Genomic DNA, 16,546 nt, shown 5'->3' on the forward strand with positions numbered 1-16,546 from the left:
TAACACATGCGCATTAAAAACACATAGTTTGCACATACACACACGGGAAAACAATCATCTTCAAGTGATTTGGAAGTGGGGGAAGTGTCAACTGAAAATATCTATTTTTGGGGTTGATTTTCAAGGGGAGAGCGCGAACGCAGTCCCCCACACTTATAAATTGCGCACCCGAGTCGTCCACATTTGGGACGATCGCAGGGGTCAACCAAACCGAGGTGCAATGGAAAGGTCTCGCCCGGGCCCACAGCCTTGCGGATCACTGTAAAGCCTGTGCCAGGTAAGTATGCTTGGGACAGGTTCCAGTTTTCACTTACATCACCCTGGCGTTGCCCTATTCAGGTGTCACATCATCAACGCTTCACATATATTTCATGGCAGGTTAATTGTTCGTACAGTTTATTGTACAGAACAGTCCATTAGTACCTTCACTTTGTGAAAAAATTACTGATAGATAAAAACACACACAGACGGATTTATTTCCATTTAGACTGCATGCACGTGCATCTCTGATCCGGGACGCAGGGGAGACAACTTGACAGTCCAAACACAACAACTGGCTGACAAAGCGATCCCATCTGAAATACATCAAACTCAGACTTGCTTTAAACATATACTTTTGCCACAGCAAACAGATTAACACATGCGCATTAAAAACACATAGTTTGCACATACACACACGGGAAAACAATCATCTTCAAGTGATTTGGAAGTGGGGGAAGTGTCAACTGAAAATATCTATTTTTGGGGTTGATTTTCAAGGGGAGAGCGCGAACGCAGTCCCCCACACTTATAAATTGCGCACCCGAGTCGTCCACATTTGGGACGATCGCAGGGGTCAACCAAACCGAGGTGCAATGGAAAGGTCTCGCCCCGGGCCCACAGCCTTGCGGATCACTGTAAAGCCTGTGCCAGGTAAGTATGCTTGGGACAGGTTCCAGTTTTCACTTACATCACCCTGGCGTTGCCCTATTCAGGTGTCACATCATCAACGCTTCACATATATTTCATGGCAGGTTAATTGTTCGTACAGTTTATTGTACAGAACAGTCCATTAGTACCTTCACTTTGTGAAAAAATTACTGATAGATAAAAACACACACAGACGGATTTATTTCCATTTAGACTGCATGCACGTGCATCTCTGATCCGGGACGCAGGGGAGACAACTTGACAGTCCAAACACAACAACTGGCTGACAAAGCGATCCCATCTGAAATACATCAAACTCAGACTTGCTTTAAACATATACTTTTGCCACAGCAAACAGATTAACACATGCGCATTAAAAACACATAGTTTGCACATACACACACGGGAAAACAATCATCTTCAAGTGATTTGGAAGTGGGGGAAGTGTCAACTGAAAATATCTATTTTTGGGGTTGATTTTCAAGGGGAGAGCGCGAACGCAGTCCCCCACACTTATAAATTGCGCACCCGAGTCGTCCACATTTGGGACGATCGCAGGGGTCAACCAAACCGAGGTGCAATGGAAAGGTCTCGCCCCGGGCCCACAGCCTTGCGGATCACTGTAAAGCCTGTGCCAGGTAAGTATGCTTGGGACAGGTTCCAGTTTTCACTTACATCACCCTGGCGTTGCCCTATTCAGGTGTCACATCATCAACGCTTCACATATATTTCATGGCAGGTTAATTGTTCGTACAGTTTATTGTACAGAACAGTCCATTAGTACCTTCACTTTGTGAAAAAATTACTGATAGATAAAAACACACACAGACGGATTTATTTCCATTTAGACTGCATGCACGTGCATCTCTGATCCGGGACGCAGGGGGAGACAACTTGACAGTCCAAACACAACAACTGGCTGACAAAGCGATCCCATCTGAAATACATCAAACTCAGACTTGCTTTAAACATATACTTTTGCCACAGCAAACAGATTAACACATGCGCATTAAAAACACATAGTTTGCACATACACACACGGGAAAACAATCATCTTCAAGTGATTTGGAAGTGGGGGAAGTGTCAACTGAAAATATCTATTTTTGGGGTTGATTTTCAAGGGGAGAGCGCGAACGCAGTCCCCCACACTTATAAATTGCGCACCCGAGTCGTCCACATTTGGGACGATCGCAGGGGTCAACCAAACCGAGGTGCAATGGAAAGGTCTCGCCCCGGGCCCACAGCCTTGCGGATCACTGTAAAGCCTGTGCCAGGTAAGTATGCTTGGGACAGGTTCCAGTTTTCACTTACATCACCCTGGCGTTGCCCTATTCAGGTGTCACATCATCAACGCTTCACATATATTTCATGGCAGGTTAATTGTTCGTACAGTTTATTGTACAGAACAGTCCATTAGTACCTTCACTTTGTGAAAAAATTACTGATAGATAAAAACACACACAGACGGATTTATTTCCATTTAGACTGCATGCACGTGCATCTCTGATCCGGGACGCAGGGGAGACAACTTGACAGTCCAAACACAACAACTGGCTGACAAAGCGATCCCATCTGAAATACATCAAACTCAGACTTGCTTTAAACATATACTTTTGCCACAGCAAACAGATTAACACATGCGCATTAAAAACACATAGTTTGCACATACACACACGGGAAAACAATCATCTTCAAGTGATTTGGAAGTGGGGGAAGTGTCAACTGAAAATATCTATTTTTGGGGTTGATTTTCAAGGGGAGAGCGCGAACGCAGTCCCCCACACTTATAAATTGCGCACCCGAGTCGTCCACATTTGGGACGATCGCAGGGGTCAACCAAACCGAGGTGCAATGGAAAGGTCTCGCCCCGGGCCCACAGCCTTGCGGATCACTGTAAAGCCTGTGCCAGGTAAGTATGCTTGGGACAGGTTCCAGTTTTCACTTACATCACCCTGGCGTTGCCCTATTCAGGTGTCACATCATCAACGCTTCACATATATTTCATGGCAGGTTAATTGTTCGTACAGTTTATTGTACAGAACAGTCCATTAGTACCTTCACTTTGTGAAAAAATTACTGATAGATAAAAACACACACAGACGGATTTATTTCCATTTAGACTGCATGCACGTGCATCTCTGATCCGGGACGCAGGGGAGACAACTTGACAGTCCAAACACAACAACTGGCTGACAAAGCGATCCCATCTGAAATACATCAAACTCAGACTTGCTTTAAACATATACTTTTGCCACAGCAAACAGATTAACACATGCGCATTAAAAACACATAGTTTGCACATACACACACGGGAAAACAATCATCTTCAAGTGATTTGGAAGTGGGGGAAGTGTCAACTGAAAATATCTATTTTTGGGGTTGATTTTCAAGGGAGAGCGCGAACGCAGTCCCCCACACTTATAAATTGCGCACCCGAGTCGTCCACATTTGGGACGATCGCAGGGGTCAACCAAACCGAGGTGCAATGGAAAGGTCTCGCCCCGGGCCCACAGCCTTGCGGATCACTGTAAAGCCTGTGCCAGGTAAGTATGCTTGGGACAGGTTCCAGTTTTCACTTACATCACCCTGGCGTTGCCCTATTCAGGTGTCACATCATCAACGCTTCACATATATTTCATGGCAGGTTAATTGTTCGTACAGTTTATTGTACAGAACAGTCCATTAGTACCTTCACTTTGTGAAAAAATTACTGATAGATAAAAACACACACAGACGGATTTATTTCCATTTAGACTGCATGCACGTGCATCTCTGATCCGGGACGCAGGGGAGACAACTTGACAGTCCAAACACAACAACTGGCTGACAAAGCGATCCCATCTGAAATACATCAAACTCAGACTTGCTTTAAACATATACTTTTGCCACAGCAAACAGATTAACACATGCGCATTAAAAACACATAGTTTGCACATACACACACGGGAAAACAATCATCTTCAAGTGATTTGGAAGTGGGGGAAGTGTCAACTGAAAATATCTATTTTTGGGGTTGATTTTCAAGGGGAGAGCGCGAACGCAGTCCCCCACACTTATAAATTGCGCACCCGAGTCGTCCACATTTGGGACGATCGCAGGGGTCAACCAAACCGAGGTGCAATGGAAAGGTCTCGCCCCGGGCCCACAGCCTTGCGGATCACTGTAAAGCCTGTGCCAGGTAAGTATGCTTGGGACAGGTTCCAGTTTTCACTTACATCACCCTGGCGTTGCCCTATTCAGGTGTCACATCATCAACGCTTCACATATATTTCATGGCAGGTTAATTGTTCGTACAGTTTATTGTACAGAACAGTCCATTAGTACCTTCACTTTGTGAAAAAATTACTGATAGATAAAAACACACACAGACGGATTTATTTCCATTTAGACTGCATGCACGTGCATCTCTGATCCGGGACGCAGGGGAGACAACTTGACAGTCCAAACACAACAACTGGCTGACAAAGCGATCCCATCTGAAATACATCAAACTCAGACTTGCTTTAAACATATACTTTTGCCACAGCAAACAGATTAACACATGCGCATTAAAAACACATAGTTTGCACATACACACACGGGAAAACAATCATCTTCAAGTGATTTGGAAGTGGGGGAAGTGTCAACTGAAAATATCTATTTTTGGGGTTGATTTTCAAGGGGAGAGCGCGAACGCAGTCCCCCACACTTATAAATTGCGCACCCGAGTCGTCCACATTTGGGACGATCGCAGGGGTCAACCAAACCGAGGTGCAATGGAAAGGTCTCGCCCCGGGCCCACAGCCTTGCGGATCACTGTAAAGCCTGTGCCAGGTAAGTATGCTTGGGACAGGTTCCAGTTTTCACTTACATCACCCTGGCGTTGCCCTATTCAGGTGTCACATCATCAACGCTTCACATATATTTCATGGCAGGTTAATTGTTCGTACAGTTTATTGTACAGAACAGTCCATTAGTACCTTCACTTTGTGAAAAAATTACTGATAGATAAAAACACACACAGACGGATTTATTTCCATTTAGACTGCATGCACGTGCATCTCTGATCCGGGACGCAGGGGAGACAACTTGACAGTCCAAACACAACAACTGGCTGACAAAGCGATCCCATCTGAAATACATCAAACTCAGACTTGCTTTAAACATATACTTTTGCCACAGCAAACAGATTAACACATGCGCATTAAAAACACATAGTTTGCACATACACACACGGGAAAACAATCATCTTCAAGTGATTTGGAAGTGGGGGAAGTGTCAACTGAAAATATCTATTTTTGGGGTTGATTTTCAAGGGGAGAGCGCGAACGCAGTCCCCCACACTTATAAATTGCGCACCCGAGTCGTCCACATTTGGGACGATCGCAGGGGTCAACCAAACCGAGGTGCAATGGAAAGGTCTCGCCCCGGGCCCACAGCCTTGCGGATCACTGTAAAGCCTGTGCCAGGTAAGTATGCTTGGGACAGGTTCCAGTTTTCACTTACATCACCCTGGCGTTGCCCTATTCAGGTGTCACATCATCAACGCTTCACATATATTTCATGGCAGGTTAATTGTTCGTACAGTTTATTGTACAGAACAGTCCATTAGTACCTTCACTTTGTGAAAAAATTACTGATAGATAAAAACACACACAGACGGATTTATTTCCATTTAGACTGCATGCACGTGCATCTCTGATCCGGGACGCAGGGGAGACAACTTGACAGTCCAAACACAACAACTGGCTGACAAAGCGATCCCATCTGAAATACATCAAACTCAGACTTGCTTTAAACATATACTTTTGCCACAGCAAACAGATTAACACATGCGCATTAAAAACACATAGTTTGCACATACACACACGGGAAAACAATCATCTTCAAGTGATTTGGAAGTGGGGGAAGTGTCAACTGAAAATATCTATTTTTGGGGTTGATTTTCAAGGGGAGAGCGCGAACGCAGTCCCCCACACTTATAAATTGCGCACCCGAGTCGTCCACATTTGGGACGATCGCAGGGGTCAACCAAACCGAGGTGCAATGGAAAGGTCTCGCCCCGGGCCCACAGCCTTGCGGATCACTGTAAAGCCTGTGCCAGGTAAGTATGCTTGGGACAGGTTCCAGTTTTCACTTACATCACCCTGGCGTTGCCCTATTCAGGTGTCACATCATCAACGCTTCACATATATTTCATGGCAGGTTAATTGTTCGTACAGTTTATTGTACAGAACAGTCCATTAGTACCTTCACTTTGTGAAAAAATTACTGATAGATAAAAACACACACAGACGGATTTATTTCCATTTAGACTGCATGCACGTGCATCTCTGATCCGGGACGCAGGGGAGACAACTTGACAGTCCAAACACAACAACTGGCTGACAAAGCGATCCCATCTGAAATACATCAAACTCAGACTTGCTTTAAACATATACTTTTGCCACAGCAAACAGATTAACACATGCGCATTAAAAACACATAGTTTGCACATACACACACGGGAAAACAATCATCTTCAAGTGATTTGGAAGTGGGGGAAGTGTCAACTGAAAATATCTATTTTTGGGGTTGATTTTCAAGGGGAGAGCGCGAACGCAGTCCCCCACACTTATAAATTGCGCACCCGAGTCGTCCACATTTGGGACGATCGCAGGGGTCAACCAAACCGAGGTGCAATGGAAAGGTCTCGCCCCGGGCCCACAGCCTTGCGGATCACTGTAAAGCCTGTGCCAGGTAAGTATGCTTGGGACAGGTTCCAGTTTTCACTTACATCACCCTGGCGTTGCCCTATTCAGGTGTCACATCATCAACGCTTCACATATATTTCATGGCAGGTTAATTGTTCGTACAGTTTATTGTACAGAACAGTCCATTAGTACCTTCACTTTGTGAAAAAATTACTGATAGATAAAAACACACACAGACGGATTTATTTCCATTTAGACTGCATGCACGTGCATCTCTGATCCGGGACGCAGGGGAGACAACTTGACAGTCCAAACACAACAACTGGCTGACAAAGCGATCCCATCTGAAATACATCAAACTCAGACTTGCTTTAAACATATACTTTTGCCACAGCAAACAGATTAACACATGCGCATTAAAAACACATAGTTTGCACATACACACACGGGAAAACAATCATCTTCAAGTGATTTGGAAGTGGGGGAAGTGTCAACTGAAAATATCTATTTTTGGGGTTGATTTTCAAGGGGAGAGCGCGAACGCAGTCCCCCACACTTATAAATTGCGCACCCGAGTCGTCCACATTTGGGACGATCGCAGGGGTCAACCAAACCGAGGTGCAATGGAAAGGTCTCGCCCCGGGCCCACAGCCTTGCGGATCACTGTAAAGCCTGTGCCAGGTAAGTATGCTTGGGACAGGTTCCAGTTTTCACTTACATCACCCTGGCGTTGCCCTATTCAGGTGTCACATCATCAACGCTTCACATATATTTCATGGCAGGTTAATTGTTCGTACAGTTTATTGTACAGAACAGTCCATTAGTACCTTCACTTTGTGAAAAAATTACTGATAGATAAAAACACACACAGACGGATTTATTTCCATTTAGACTGCATGCACGTGCATCTCTGATCCGGGACGCAGGGGAGACAACTTGACAGTCCAAACACAACAACTGGCTGACAAAGCGATCCCATCTGAAATACATCAAACTCAGACTTGCTTTAAACATATACTTTTGCCACAGCAAACAGATTAACACATGCGCATTAAAAACACATAGTTTGCACATACACACACGGGAAAACAATCATCTTCAAGTGATTTGGAAGTGGGGGAAGTGTCAACTGAAAATATCTATTTTTGGGGTTGATTTTCAAGGGGAGAGCGCGAACGCAGTCCCCCACACTTATAAATTGCGCACCCGAGTCGTCCACATTTGGGACGATCGCAGGGGTCAACCAAACCGAGGTGCAATGGAAAGGTCTCGCCCCGGGCCCACAGCCTTGCGGATCACTGTAAAGCCTGTGCCAGGTAAGTATGCTTGGGACAGGTTCCAGTTTTCACTTACATCACCCTGGCGTTGCCCTATTCAGGTGTCACATCATCAACGCTTCACATATATTTCATGGCAGGTTAATTGTTCGTACAGTTTATTGTACAGAACAGTCCATTAGTACCTTCACTTTGTGAAAAAATTACTGATAGATAAAAACACACACAGACGGATTTATTTCCATTTAGACTGCATGCACGTGCATCTCTGATCCGGGACGCAGGGGAGACAACTTGACAGTCCAAACACAACAACTGGCTGACAAAGCGATCCCATCTGAAATACATCAAACTCAGACTTGCTTTAAACATATACTTTTGCCACAGCAAACAGATTAACACATGCGCATTAAAAACACATAGTTTGCACATACACACACGGGAAAACAATCATCTTCAAGTGATTTGGAAGTGGGGGAAGTGTCAACTGAAAATATCTATTTTTGGGGTTGATTTTCAAGGGGAGAGCGCGAACGCAGTCCCCCACACTTATAAATTGCGCACCCGAGTCGTCCACATTTGGGACGATCGCAGGGGTCAACCAAACCGAGGTGCAATGGAAAGGTCTCGCCCCGGGCCCACAGCCTTGCGGATCACTGTAAAGCCTGTGCCAGGTAAGTATGCTTGGGACAGGTTCCAGTTTTCACTTACATCACCCTGGCGTTGCCCTATTCAGGTGTCACATCATCAACGCTTCACATATATTTCATGGCAGGTTAATTGTTCGTACAGTTTATTGTACAGAACAGTCCATTAGTACCTTCACTTTGTGAAAAAATTACTGATAGATAAAAACACACACAGACGGATTTATTTCCATTTAGACTGCATGCACGTGCATCTCTGATCCGGGACGCAGGGGAGACAACTTGACAGTCCAAACACAACAACTGGCTGACAAAGCGATCCCATCTGAAATACATCAAACTCAGACTTGCTTTAAACATATACTTTTGCCACAGCAAACAGATTAACACATGCGCATTAAAAACACATAGTTTGCACATACACACACGGGAAAACAATCATCTTCAAGTGATTTGGAAGTGGGGGAAGTGTCAACTGAAAATATCTATTTTTGGGGTTGATTTTCAAGGGGAGAGCGCGAACGCAGTCCCCCACACTTATAAATTGCGCACCCGAGTCGTCCACATTTGGGACGATCGCAGGGGTCAACCAAACCGAGGTGCAATGGAAAGGTCTCGCCCCGGGCCCACAGCCTTGCGGATCACTGTAAAGCCTGTGCCAGGTAAGTATGCTTGGGACAGGTTCCAGTTTTCACTTACATCACCCTGGCGTTGCCCTATTCAGGTGTCACATCATCAACGCTTCACATATATTTCATGGCAGGTTAATTGTTCGTACAGTTTATTGTACAGAACAGTCCATTAGTACCTTCACTTTGTGAAAAAATTACTGATAGATAAAAACACACACAGACGGATTTATTTCCATTTAGACTGCATGCACGTGCATCTCTGATCCGGGACGCAGGGGAGACAACTTGACAGTCCAAACACAACAACTGGCTGACAAAGCGATCCCATCTGAAATACATCAAACTCAGACTTGCTTTAAACATATACTTTTGCCACAGCAAACAGATTAACACATGCGCATTAAAAACACATAGTTTGCACATACACACACGGGAAAACAATCATCTTCAAGTGATTTGGAAGTGGGGGAAGTGTCAACTGAAAATATCTATTTTTGGGGTTGATTTTCAAGGGGAGAGCGCGAACGCAGTCCCCCACACTTATAAATTGCGCACCCGAGTCGTCCACATTTGGGACGATCGCAGGGGTCAACCAAACCGAGGTGCAATGGAAAGGTCTCGCCCCGGGCCCACAGCCTTGCGGATCACTGTAAAGCCTGTGCCAGGTAAGTATGCTTGGGACAGGTTCCAGTTTTCACTTACATCACCCTGGCGTTGCCCTATTCAGGTGTCACATCATCAACGCTTCACATATATTTCATGGCAGGTTAATTGTTCGTACAGTTTATTGTACAGAACAGTCCATTAGTACCTTCACTTTGTGAAAAAATTACTGATAGATAAAAACACACACAGACGGATTTATTTCCATTTAGACTGCATGCACGTGCATCTCTGATCCGGGACGAAGGGGAGACAACTTGACAGTCCAAACACAACAACTGGCTGACAAAGCGATCCCATCTGAAATACATCAAACTCAGACTTGCTTTAAACATATACTTTTGCCACAGCAAACAGATTAACACATGCGCATTAAAAACACATAGTTTGCACATACACACACGGGAAAACAATCATCTTCAAGTGATTTGGAAGTGGGGGAAGTGTCAACTGAAAATATCTATTTTTGGGGTTGATTTTCAAGGGGAGAGCGCGAACGCAGTCCCCCACACTTATAAATTGCGCACCCGAGTCGTCCACATTTGGGACGATCGCAGGGGTCAACCAAACCGAGGTGCAATGGAAAGGTCTCGCCCCGGGCCCACAGCCTTGCGGATCACTGTAAAGCCTGTGCCAGGTAAGTATGCTTGGGACAGGTTCCAGTTTTCACTTACATCACCCTGGCGTTGCCCTATTCAGGTGTCACATCATCAACGCTTCACATATATTTCATGGCAGGTTAATTGTTCGTACAGTTTATTGTACAGAACAGTCCATTAGTACCTTCACTTTGTGAAAAAATTACTGATAGATAAAAACACACACAGACGGATTTATTTCCATTTAGACTGCATGCACGTGCATCTCTGATCCGGGACGCAGGGGAGACAACTTGACAGTCCAAACACAACAACTGGCTGACAAAGCGATCCCATCTGAAATACATCAAACTCAGACTTGCTTTAAACATATACTTTTGCCACAGCAAACAGATTAACACATGCGCATTAAAAACACATAGTTTGCACATACACACACGGGAAAACAATCATCTTCAAGTGATTTGGAAGTGGGGGAAGTGTCAACTGAAAATATCTATTTTTGGGGTTGATTTTCAAGGGGAGAGCGCGAACGCAGTCCCCCACACTTATAAATTGCGCACCCGAGTCGTCCACATTTGGGACGATCGCAGGGGTCAACCAAACCGAGGTGCAATGGAAAGGTCTCGCCCCGGGCCCACAGCCTTGCGGATCACTGTAAAGCCTGTGCCAGGTAAGTATGCTTGGGACAGGTTCCAGTTTTCACTTACATCACCCTGGCGTTGCCCTATTCAGGTGTCACATCATCAACGCTTCACATATATTTCATGGCAGGTTAATTGTTCGTACAGTTTATTGTACAGAACAGTCCATTAGTACCTTCACTTTGTGAAAAAATTACTGATAGATAAAAACACACACAGACGGATTTATTTCCATTTAGACTGCATGCACGTGCATCTCTGATCCGGGACGCAGGGGAGACAACTTGACAGTCCAAACACAACAACTGGCTGACAAAGCGATCCCATCTGAAATACATCAAACTCAGACTTGCTTTAAACATATACTTTTGCCACAGCAAACAGATTAACACATGCGCATTAAAAACACATAGTTTGCACATACACACACGGGAAAACAATCATCTTCAAGTGATTTGGAAGTGGGGAAAGTGTCAACTGAAAATATCTATTTTTGGGGTTGATTTTCAAGGGGAGAGCGCGAACGCAGTCCCCCACACTTATAAATTGCGCACCCGAGTCGTCCACATTTGGGACGATCGCAGGGGTCAACCAAACCGAGGTGCAATGGAAAGGTCTCGCCCCGGGCCCACAGCCTTGCGGATCACTGTAAAGCCTGTGCCAGGTAAGTATGCTTGGGACAGGTTCCAGTTTTCACTTACATCACCCTGGCGTTGCCCTATTCAGGTGTCACATCATCAACGCTTCACATATATTTCATGGCAGGTTAATTGTTCGTACAGTTTATTGTACAGAACAGTCCATTAGTACCTTCACTTTGTGAAAAAATTACTGATAGATAAAAACACACACAGACGGATTTATTTCCATTTAGACTGCATGCACGTGCATCTCTGATCCGGGACGCAGGGGAGACAACTTGACAGTCCAAACACAACAACTGGCTGACAAAGCGATCCCATCTGAAATACATCAAACTCAGACTTGCTTTAAACATATACTTTTGCCACAGCAAACAGATTAACACATGCGCATTAAAAACACATAGTTTGCACATACACACACGGGAAAACAATCATCTTCAAGTGATTTGGAAGTGGGGGAAGTGTCAACTGAAAATATCTATTTTTGGGGTTGATTTTCAAGGGGAGAGCGCGAACGCAGTCCCCCACACTTATAAATTGCGCACCCGAGTCGTCCACATTTGGGACGATCGCAGGGGTCAACCAAACCGAGGTGCAATGGAAAGGTCTCGCCCCGGGCCCACAGCCTTGCGGATCACTGTAAAGCCTGTGCCAGGTAAGTATGCTTGGGACAGGTTCCAGTTTTCACTTACATCACCCTGGCGTTGCCCTATTCAGGTGTCACATCATCAACGCTTCACATATATTTCATGGCAGGTTAATTGTTCGTACAGTTTATTGTACAGAACAGTCCATTAGTACCTTCACTTTGTGAAAAAATTACTGATAGATAAAAACACACACAGACGGATTTATTTCCATTTAGACTGCATGCACGTGCATCTCTGATCCGGGACGCAGGGGAGACAACTTGACAGTCCAAACACAACAACTGGCTGACAAAGCGATCCCATCTGAAATACATCAAACTCAGACTTGCTTTAAACATATACTTTTGCCACAGCAAACAGATTAACACATGCGCATTAAAAACACATAGTTTGCACATACACACACGGGAAAACAATCATCTTCAAGTGATTTGGAAGTGGGGGAAGTGTCAACTGAAAATATCTATTTTTGGGGTTGATTTTCAAGGGGAGAGCGCGAACGCAGTCCCCCACACTTATAAATTGCGCACCCGAGTCGTCCACATTTGGGACGATCGCAGGGGTCAACCAAACCGAGGTGCAATGGAAAGGTCTCGCCCCGGGCCCACAGCCTTGCGGATCACTGTAAAGCCTGTGCCAGGTAAGTATGCTTGGGACAGGTTCCAGTTTTCACTTACATCACCCTGGCGTTGCCCTATTCAGGTGTCACATCATCAACGCTTCACATATATTTCATGGCAGGTTAATTGTTCGTACAGTTTATTGTACAGAACAGTCCATTAGTACCTTCACTTTGTGAAAAAATTACTGATAGATAAAAACACACACAGACGGATTTATTTCCATTTAGACTGCATGCACGTGCATCTCTGATCCGGGACGCAGGGGAGACAACTTGACAGTCCAAACACAACAACTGGCTGACAAAGCGATCCCATCTGAAATACATCAAACTCAGACTTGCTTTAAACATATACTTTTGCCACAGCAAACAGATTAACACATGCGCATTAAAAACACATAGTTTGCACATACACACACGGGAAAACAATCATCTTCAAGTGATTTGGAAGTGGGGGAAGTGTCAACTGAAAATATCTATTTTTGGGGTTGATTTTCAAGGGGAGAGCGCGAACGCAGTCCCCCACACTTATAAATTGCGCACCCGAGTCGTCCACATTTGGGACGATCGCAGGGGTCAACCAAACCGAGGTGCAATGGAAAGGTCTCGCCCCGGGCCCACAGCCTTGCGGATCACTGTAAAGCCTGTGCCAGGTAAGTATGCTTGGGACAGGTTCCAGTTTTCACTTACATCACCCTGGCGTTGCCCTATTCAGGTGTCACATCATCAACGCTTCACATATATTTCATGGCAGGTTAATTGTTCGTACAGTTTATTGTACAGAACAGTCCATTAGTACCTTCACTTTGTGAAAAAATTACTGATAGATAAAAACACACACAGACGGATTTATTTCCATTTAGACTGCATGCACGTGCATCTCTGATCCGGGACGAAGGGGAGACAACTTGACAGTCCAAACACAACAACTGGCTGACAAAGCGATCCCATCTGAAATACATCAAACTCAGACTTGCTTTAAACATATACTTTTGCCACAGCAAACAGATTAACACATGCGCATTAAAAACACATAGTTTGCACATACACACACGGGAAAACAATCATCTTCAAGTGATTTGGAAGTGGGGGAAGTGTCAACTGAAAATATCTATTTTTGGGGTTGATTTTCAAGGGGAGAGCGCGAACGCAGTCCCCCACACTTATAAATTGCGCACCCGAGTCGTCCACATTTGGGACGATCGCAGGGGTCAACCAAACCGAGGTGCAATGGAAAGGTCTCGCCCCGGGCCCACAGCCTTGCGGATCACTGTAAAGCCTGTGCCAGGTAAGTATGCTTGGGACAGGTTCCAGTTTTCACTTACATCACCCTGGCGTTGCCCTATTCAGGTGTCACATCATCAACGCTTCACATATATTTCATGGCAGGTTAATTGTTCGTACAGTTTATTGTACAGAACAGTCCATTAGTACCTTCACTTTGTGAAAAAATTACTGATAGATAAAAACACACACAGACGGATTTATTTCCATTTAGACTGCATGCACGTGCATCTCTGATCCGGGACGCAGGGGAGACAACTTGACAGTCCAAACACAACAACTGGCTGACAAAGCGATCCCATCTGAAATACATCAAACTCAGACTTGCTTTAAACATATACTTTTGCCACAGCAAACAGATTAACACATGCGCATTAAAAACACATAGTTTGCACATACACACACGGGAAAACAATCATCTTCAAGTGATTTGGAAGTGGGGGAAGTGTCAACTGAAAATATCTATTTTTGGGGTTGATTTTCAAGGGGAGAGCGCGAACGCAGTCCCCCACACTTATAAATTGCGCACCCGAGTCGTCCACATTTGGGACGATCGCAGGGGTCAACCAAACCGAGGTGCAATGGAAAGGTCTCGCCCCGGGCCCACAGCCTTGCGGATCACTGTAAAGCCTGTGCCAGGTAAGTATGCTTGGGACAGGTTCCAGTTTTCACTTACATCACCCTGGCGTTGCCCTATTCAGGTGTCACATCATCAACGCTTCACATATATTTCATGGCAGGTTAATTGTTCGTACAGTTTATTGTACAGAACAGTCCATTAGTACCTTCACTTTGTGAAAAAATTACTGATAGATAAAAACACACACAGACGGATTTATTTCCATTTAGACTGCATGCACGTGCATCTCTGATCCGGGACGCAGGGGAGACAACTTGACAGTCCAAACACAACAACTGGCTGACAAAGCGATCCCATCTGAAATACATCAAACTCAGACTTGCTTTAAACATATACTTTTGCCACAGCAAACAGATTAACACATGCGCATTAAAAACACATAGTTTGCACATACACACACGGGAAAACAATCATCTTCAAGTGATTTGGAAGTGGGGGAAGTGTCAACTGAAAATATCTATTTTTGGGGTTGATTTTCAAGGGGAGAGCGCGAACGCAGTCCCCCACACTTATAAATTGCGCACCCGAGTCGTCCACATTTGGGACGATCGCAGGGGTCAACCAAACCGAGGTGCAATGGAAAGGTCTCGCCCCGGGCCCACAGCCTTGCGGATCACTGTAAAGCCTGTGCCAGGTAAGTATGCTTGGGACAGGTTCCAGTTTTCACTTACATCACCCTGGCGTTGCCCTATTCAGGTGTCACATCATCAACGCTTCACATATATTTCATGGCAGGTTAATTGTTCGTACAGTTTATTGTACAGAACAGTCCATTAGTACCTTCACTTTGTGAAAAAATTACTGATAGATAAAAACACACACAGACGGATTTATTTCCATTTAGACTGCATGCACGTGCATCTCTGATCCGGGACGCAGGGGAGACAACTTGACAGTCCAAACACAACAACTGGCTGACAAAGCGATCCCATCTGAAATACATCAAACTCAGACTTGCTTTAAACATATACTTTTGCCACAGCAAACAGATTAACACATGCGCATTAAAAACACATAGTTTGCACATACACACACGGGAAAACAATCATCTTCAAGTGATTTGGAAGTGGGGGAAGTGTCAACTGAAAATATCTATTTTTGGGGTTGATTTTCAAGGGGAGAGCGCGAGCGCAGTCCCCCACACTTATAAATTGCGCACCCGAGTCGTCCACATTTGGGACGATCGCAGGGGTCAACCAAACCGAGGTGCAATGGAAAGGTCTCGCCCCGGGCCCACAGCCTTGCGGATCACTGTAAAGCCTGTGCCAGGTAAGTATGCTTGGGACAGGTTCCAGTTTTCACTTACATCACCCTGGCGTTGCCCTATTCAGGTGTCACATCATCAACGCTTCACATATATTTCATGGCAGGTTAATTGTTCGTACAGTTTATTGTACAGAACAGTCCATTAGTACCTTCACTTTGTGAAAAAATTACTGATAGATAAAAACACACACAGACGGATTTATTTCCATTTAGACTGCATGCACGTGCATCTCTGATCCGGGACGCAGGGGAGACAACTTGACAGTCCAAACACAACAACTGGCTGACAAAGCGATCCCATCTGAAATACATCAAACTCAGACTTGCTTTAAACATATACTTTTGCCACAGCAAACAGATTAACACATGCGCATTAAAAACACATAGTTTGCACATA

At 44.8% G+C, this 16,546-nt stretch overlaps 26 non-coding genes across 26 annotated transcripts; all 26 read right to left on the reverse strand.

The window, feature by feature from the left end:
• Nucleotides 1-122: 122 nt before the first annotated feature.
• LOC137271094 (U1 spliceosomal RNA) lies at nt 123-285 on the reverse strand. The gene has a single exon (XR_010955689.1). It is a non-coding gene; the product is annotated as a U1 spliceosomal RNA (small nuclear RNA).
• Nucleotides 286-756: 471 nt separating this feature from the next.
• LOC137271039 (U1 spliceosomal RNA) lies at nt 757-920 on the reverse strand. Its single transcript, XR_010955640.1, has one exon. It is a non-coding gene; the product is annotated as a U1 spliceosomal RNA (small nuclear RNA).
• Nucleotides 921-1,391: 471 nt separating this feature from the next.
• Nucleotides 1,392-1,555, reverse strand: LOC137271053 (U1 spliceosomal RNA). The gene has a single exon (XR_010955653.1). It is a non-coding gene; the product is annotated as a U1 spliceosomal RNA (small nuclear RNA).
• Nucleotides 1,556-2,027: 472 nt separating this feature from the next.
• On the reverse strand, nt 2,028-2,191 carry LOC137271065 (U1 spliceosomal RNA). The gene has a single exon (XR_010955664.1). It is a non-coding gene; the product is annotated as a U1 spliceosomal RNA (small nuclear RNA).
• A 471-nt stretch (nt 2,192-2,662) lies between these two features.
• On the reverse strand, nt 2,663-2,826 carry LOC137271078 (U1 spliceosomal RNA). Its single transcript, XR_010955675.1, has one exon. It is a non-coding gene; the product is annotated as a U1 spliceosomal RNA (small nuclear RNA).
• A 470-nt stretch (nt 2,827-3,296) lies between these two features.
• LOC137271040 (U1 spliceosomal RNA) lies at nt 3,297-3,460 on the reverse strand. Its single transcript, XR_010955641.1, has one exon. It is a non-coding gene; the product is annotated as a U1 spliceosomal RNA (small nuclear RNA).
• A 471-nt stretch (nt 3,461-3,931) lies between these two features.
• On the reverse strand, nt 3,932-4,095 carry LOC137271090 (U1 spliceosomal RNA). Its single transcript, XR_010955686.1, has one exon. It is a non-coding gene; the product is annotated as a U1 spliceosomal RNA (small nuclear RNA).
• Nucleotides 4,096-4,566: 471 nt separating this feature from the next.
• LOC137271042 (U1 spliceosomal RNA) lies at nt 4,567-4,730 on the reverse strand. The gene has a single exon (XR_010955643.1). It is a non-coding gene; the product is annotated as a U1 spliceosomal RNA (small nuclear RNA).
• A 471-nt stretch (nt 4,731-5,201) lies between these two features.
• On the reverse strand, nt 5,202-5,365 carry LOC137271043 (U1 spliceosomal RNA). The gene has a single exon (XR_010955644.1). It is a non-coding gene; the product is annotated as a U1 spliceosomal RNA (small nuclear RNA).
• A 471-nt stretch (nt 5,366-5,836) lies between these two features.
• LOC137271044 (U1 spliceosomal RNA) lies at nt 5,837-6,000 on the reverse strand. Its single transcript, XR_010955645.1, has one exon. It is a non-coding gene; the product is annotated as a U1 spliceosomal RNA (small nuclear RNA).
• A 471-nt stretch (nt 6,001-6,471) lies between these two features.
• LOC137271045 (U1 spliceosomal RNA) lies at nt 6,472-6,635 on the reverse strand. The gene has a single exon (XR_010955646.1). It is a non-coding gene; the product is annotated as a U1 spliceosomal RNA (small nuclear RNA).
• A 471-nt stretch (nt 6,636-7,106) lies between these two features.
• Nucleotides 7,107-7,270, reverse strand: LOC137271047 (U1 spliceosomal RNA). Its single transcript, XR_010955647.1, has one exon. It is a non-coding gene; the product is annotated as a U1 spliceosomal RNA (small nuclear RNA).
• A 471-nt stretch (nt 7,271-7,741) lies between these two features.
• LOC137271048 (U1 spliceosomal RNA) lies at nt 7,742-7,905 on the reverse strand. Its single transcript, XR_010955648.1, has one exon. It is a non-coding gene; the product is annotated as a U1 spliceosomal RNA (small nuclear RNA).
• Nucleotides 7,906-8,376: 471 nt separating this feature from the next.
• LOC137271049 (U1 spliceosomal RNA) lies at nt 8,377-8,540 on the reverse strand. Its single transcript, XR_010955649.1, has one exon. It is a non-coding gene; the product is annotated as a U1 spliceosomal RNA (small nuclear RNA).
• A 471-nt stretch (nt 8,541-9,011) lies between these two features.
• On the reverse strand, nt 9,012-9,175 carry LOC137271050 (U1 spliceosomal RNA). The gene has a single exon (XR_010955650.1). It is a non-coding gene; the product is annotated as a U1 spliceosomal RNA (small nuclear RNA).
• A 471-nt stretch (nt 9,176-9,646) lies between these two features.
• Nucleotides 9,647-9,810, reverse strand: LOC137271051 (U1 spliceosomal RNA). The gene has a single exon (XR_010955651.1). It is a non-coding gene; the product is annotated as a U1 spliceosomal RNA (small nuclear RNA).
• A 471-nt stretch (nt 9,811-10,281) lies between these two features.
• Nucleotides 10,282-10,445, reverse strand: LOC137271052 (U1 spliceosomal RNA). Its single transcript, XR_010955652.1, has one exon. It is a non-coding gene; the product is annotated as a U1 spliceosomal RNA (small nuclear RNA).
• A 471-nt stretch (nt 10,446-10,916) lies between these two features.
• On the reverse strand, nt 10,917-11,080 carry LOC137271054 (U1 spliceosomal RNA). The gene has a single exon (XR_010955654.1). It is a non-coding gene; the product is annotated as a U1 spliceosomal RNA (small nuclear RNA).
• A 471-nt stretch (nt 11,081-11,551) lies between these two features.
• LOC137271055 (U1 spliceosomal RNA) lies at nt 11,552-11,715 on the reverse strand. Its single transcript, XR_010955655.1, has one exon. It is a non-coding gene; the product is annotated as a U1 spliceosomal RNA (small nuclear RNA).
• Nucleotides 11,716-12,186: 471 nt separating this feature from the next.
• Nucleotides 12,187-12,350, reverse strand: LOC137271056 (U1 spliceosomal RNA). Its single transcript, XR_010955656.1, has one exon. It is a non-coding gene; the product is annotated as a U1 spliceosomal RNA (small nuclear RNA).
• A 471-nt stretch (nt 12,351-12,821) lies between these two features.
• On the reverse strand, nt 12,822-12,985 carry LOC137271058 (U1 spliceosomal RNA). Its single transcript, XR_010955657.1, has one exon. It is a non-coding gene; the product is annotated as a U1 spliceosomal RNA (small nuclear RNA).
• A 471-nt stretch (nt 12,986-13,456) lies between these two features.
• Nucleotides 13,457-13,620, reverse strand: LOC137271059 (U1 spliceosomal RNA). Its single transcript, XR_010955658.1, has one exon. It is a non-coding gene; the product is annotated as a U1 spliceosomal RNA (small nuclear RNA).
• Nucleotides 13,621-14,091: 471 nt separating this feature from the next.
• Nucleotides 14,092-14,255, reverse strand: LOC137271060 (U1 spliceosomal RNA). Its single transcript, XR_010955659.1, has one exon. It is a non-coding gene; the product is annotated as a U1 spliceosomal RNA (small nuclear RNA).
• A 471-nt stretch (nt 14,256-14,726) lies between these two features.
• Nucleotides 14,727-14,890, reverse strand: LOC137271061 (U1 spliceosomal RNA). The gene has a single exon (XR_010955660.1). It is a non-coding gene; the product is annotated as a U1 spliceosomal RNA (small nuclear RNA).
• Nucleotides 14,891-15,361: 471 nt separating this feature from the next.
• LOC137271062 (U1 spliceosomal RNA) lies at nt 15,362-15,525 on the reverse strand. Its single transcript, XR_010955661.1, has one exon. It is a non-coding gene; the product is annotated as a U1 spliceosomal RNA (small nuclear RNA).
• A 471-nt stretch (nt 15,526-15,996) lies between these two features.
• LOC137271096 (U1 spliceosomal RNA) lies at nt 15,997-16,160 on the reverse strand. Its single transcript, XR_010955691.1, has one exon. It is a non-coding gene; the product is annotated as a U1 spliceosomal RNA (small nuclear RNA).
• Nucleotides 16,161-16,546: the final 386 nt, after the last annotated feature.

This window comes from Haliotis asinina, unplaced genomic scaffold (genome assembly GCF_037392515.1).
Source record: "Haliotis asinina isolate JCU_RB_2024 unplaced genomic scaffold, JCU_Hal_asi_v2 scaffold_104, whole genome shotgun sequence".
Lineage (NCBI taxonomy): Eukaryota > Metazoa > Mollusca > Gastropoda > Lepetellida > Haliotidae > Haliotis > Haliotis asinina.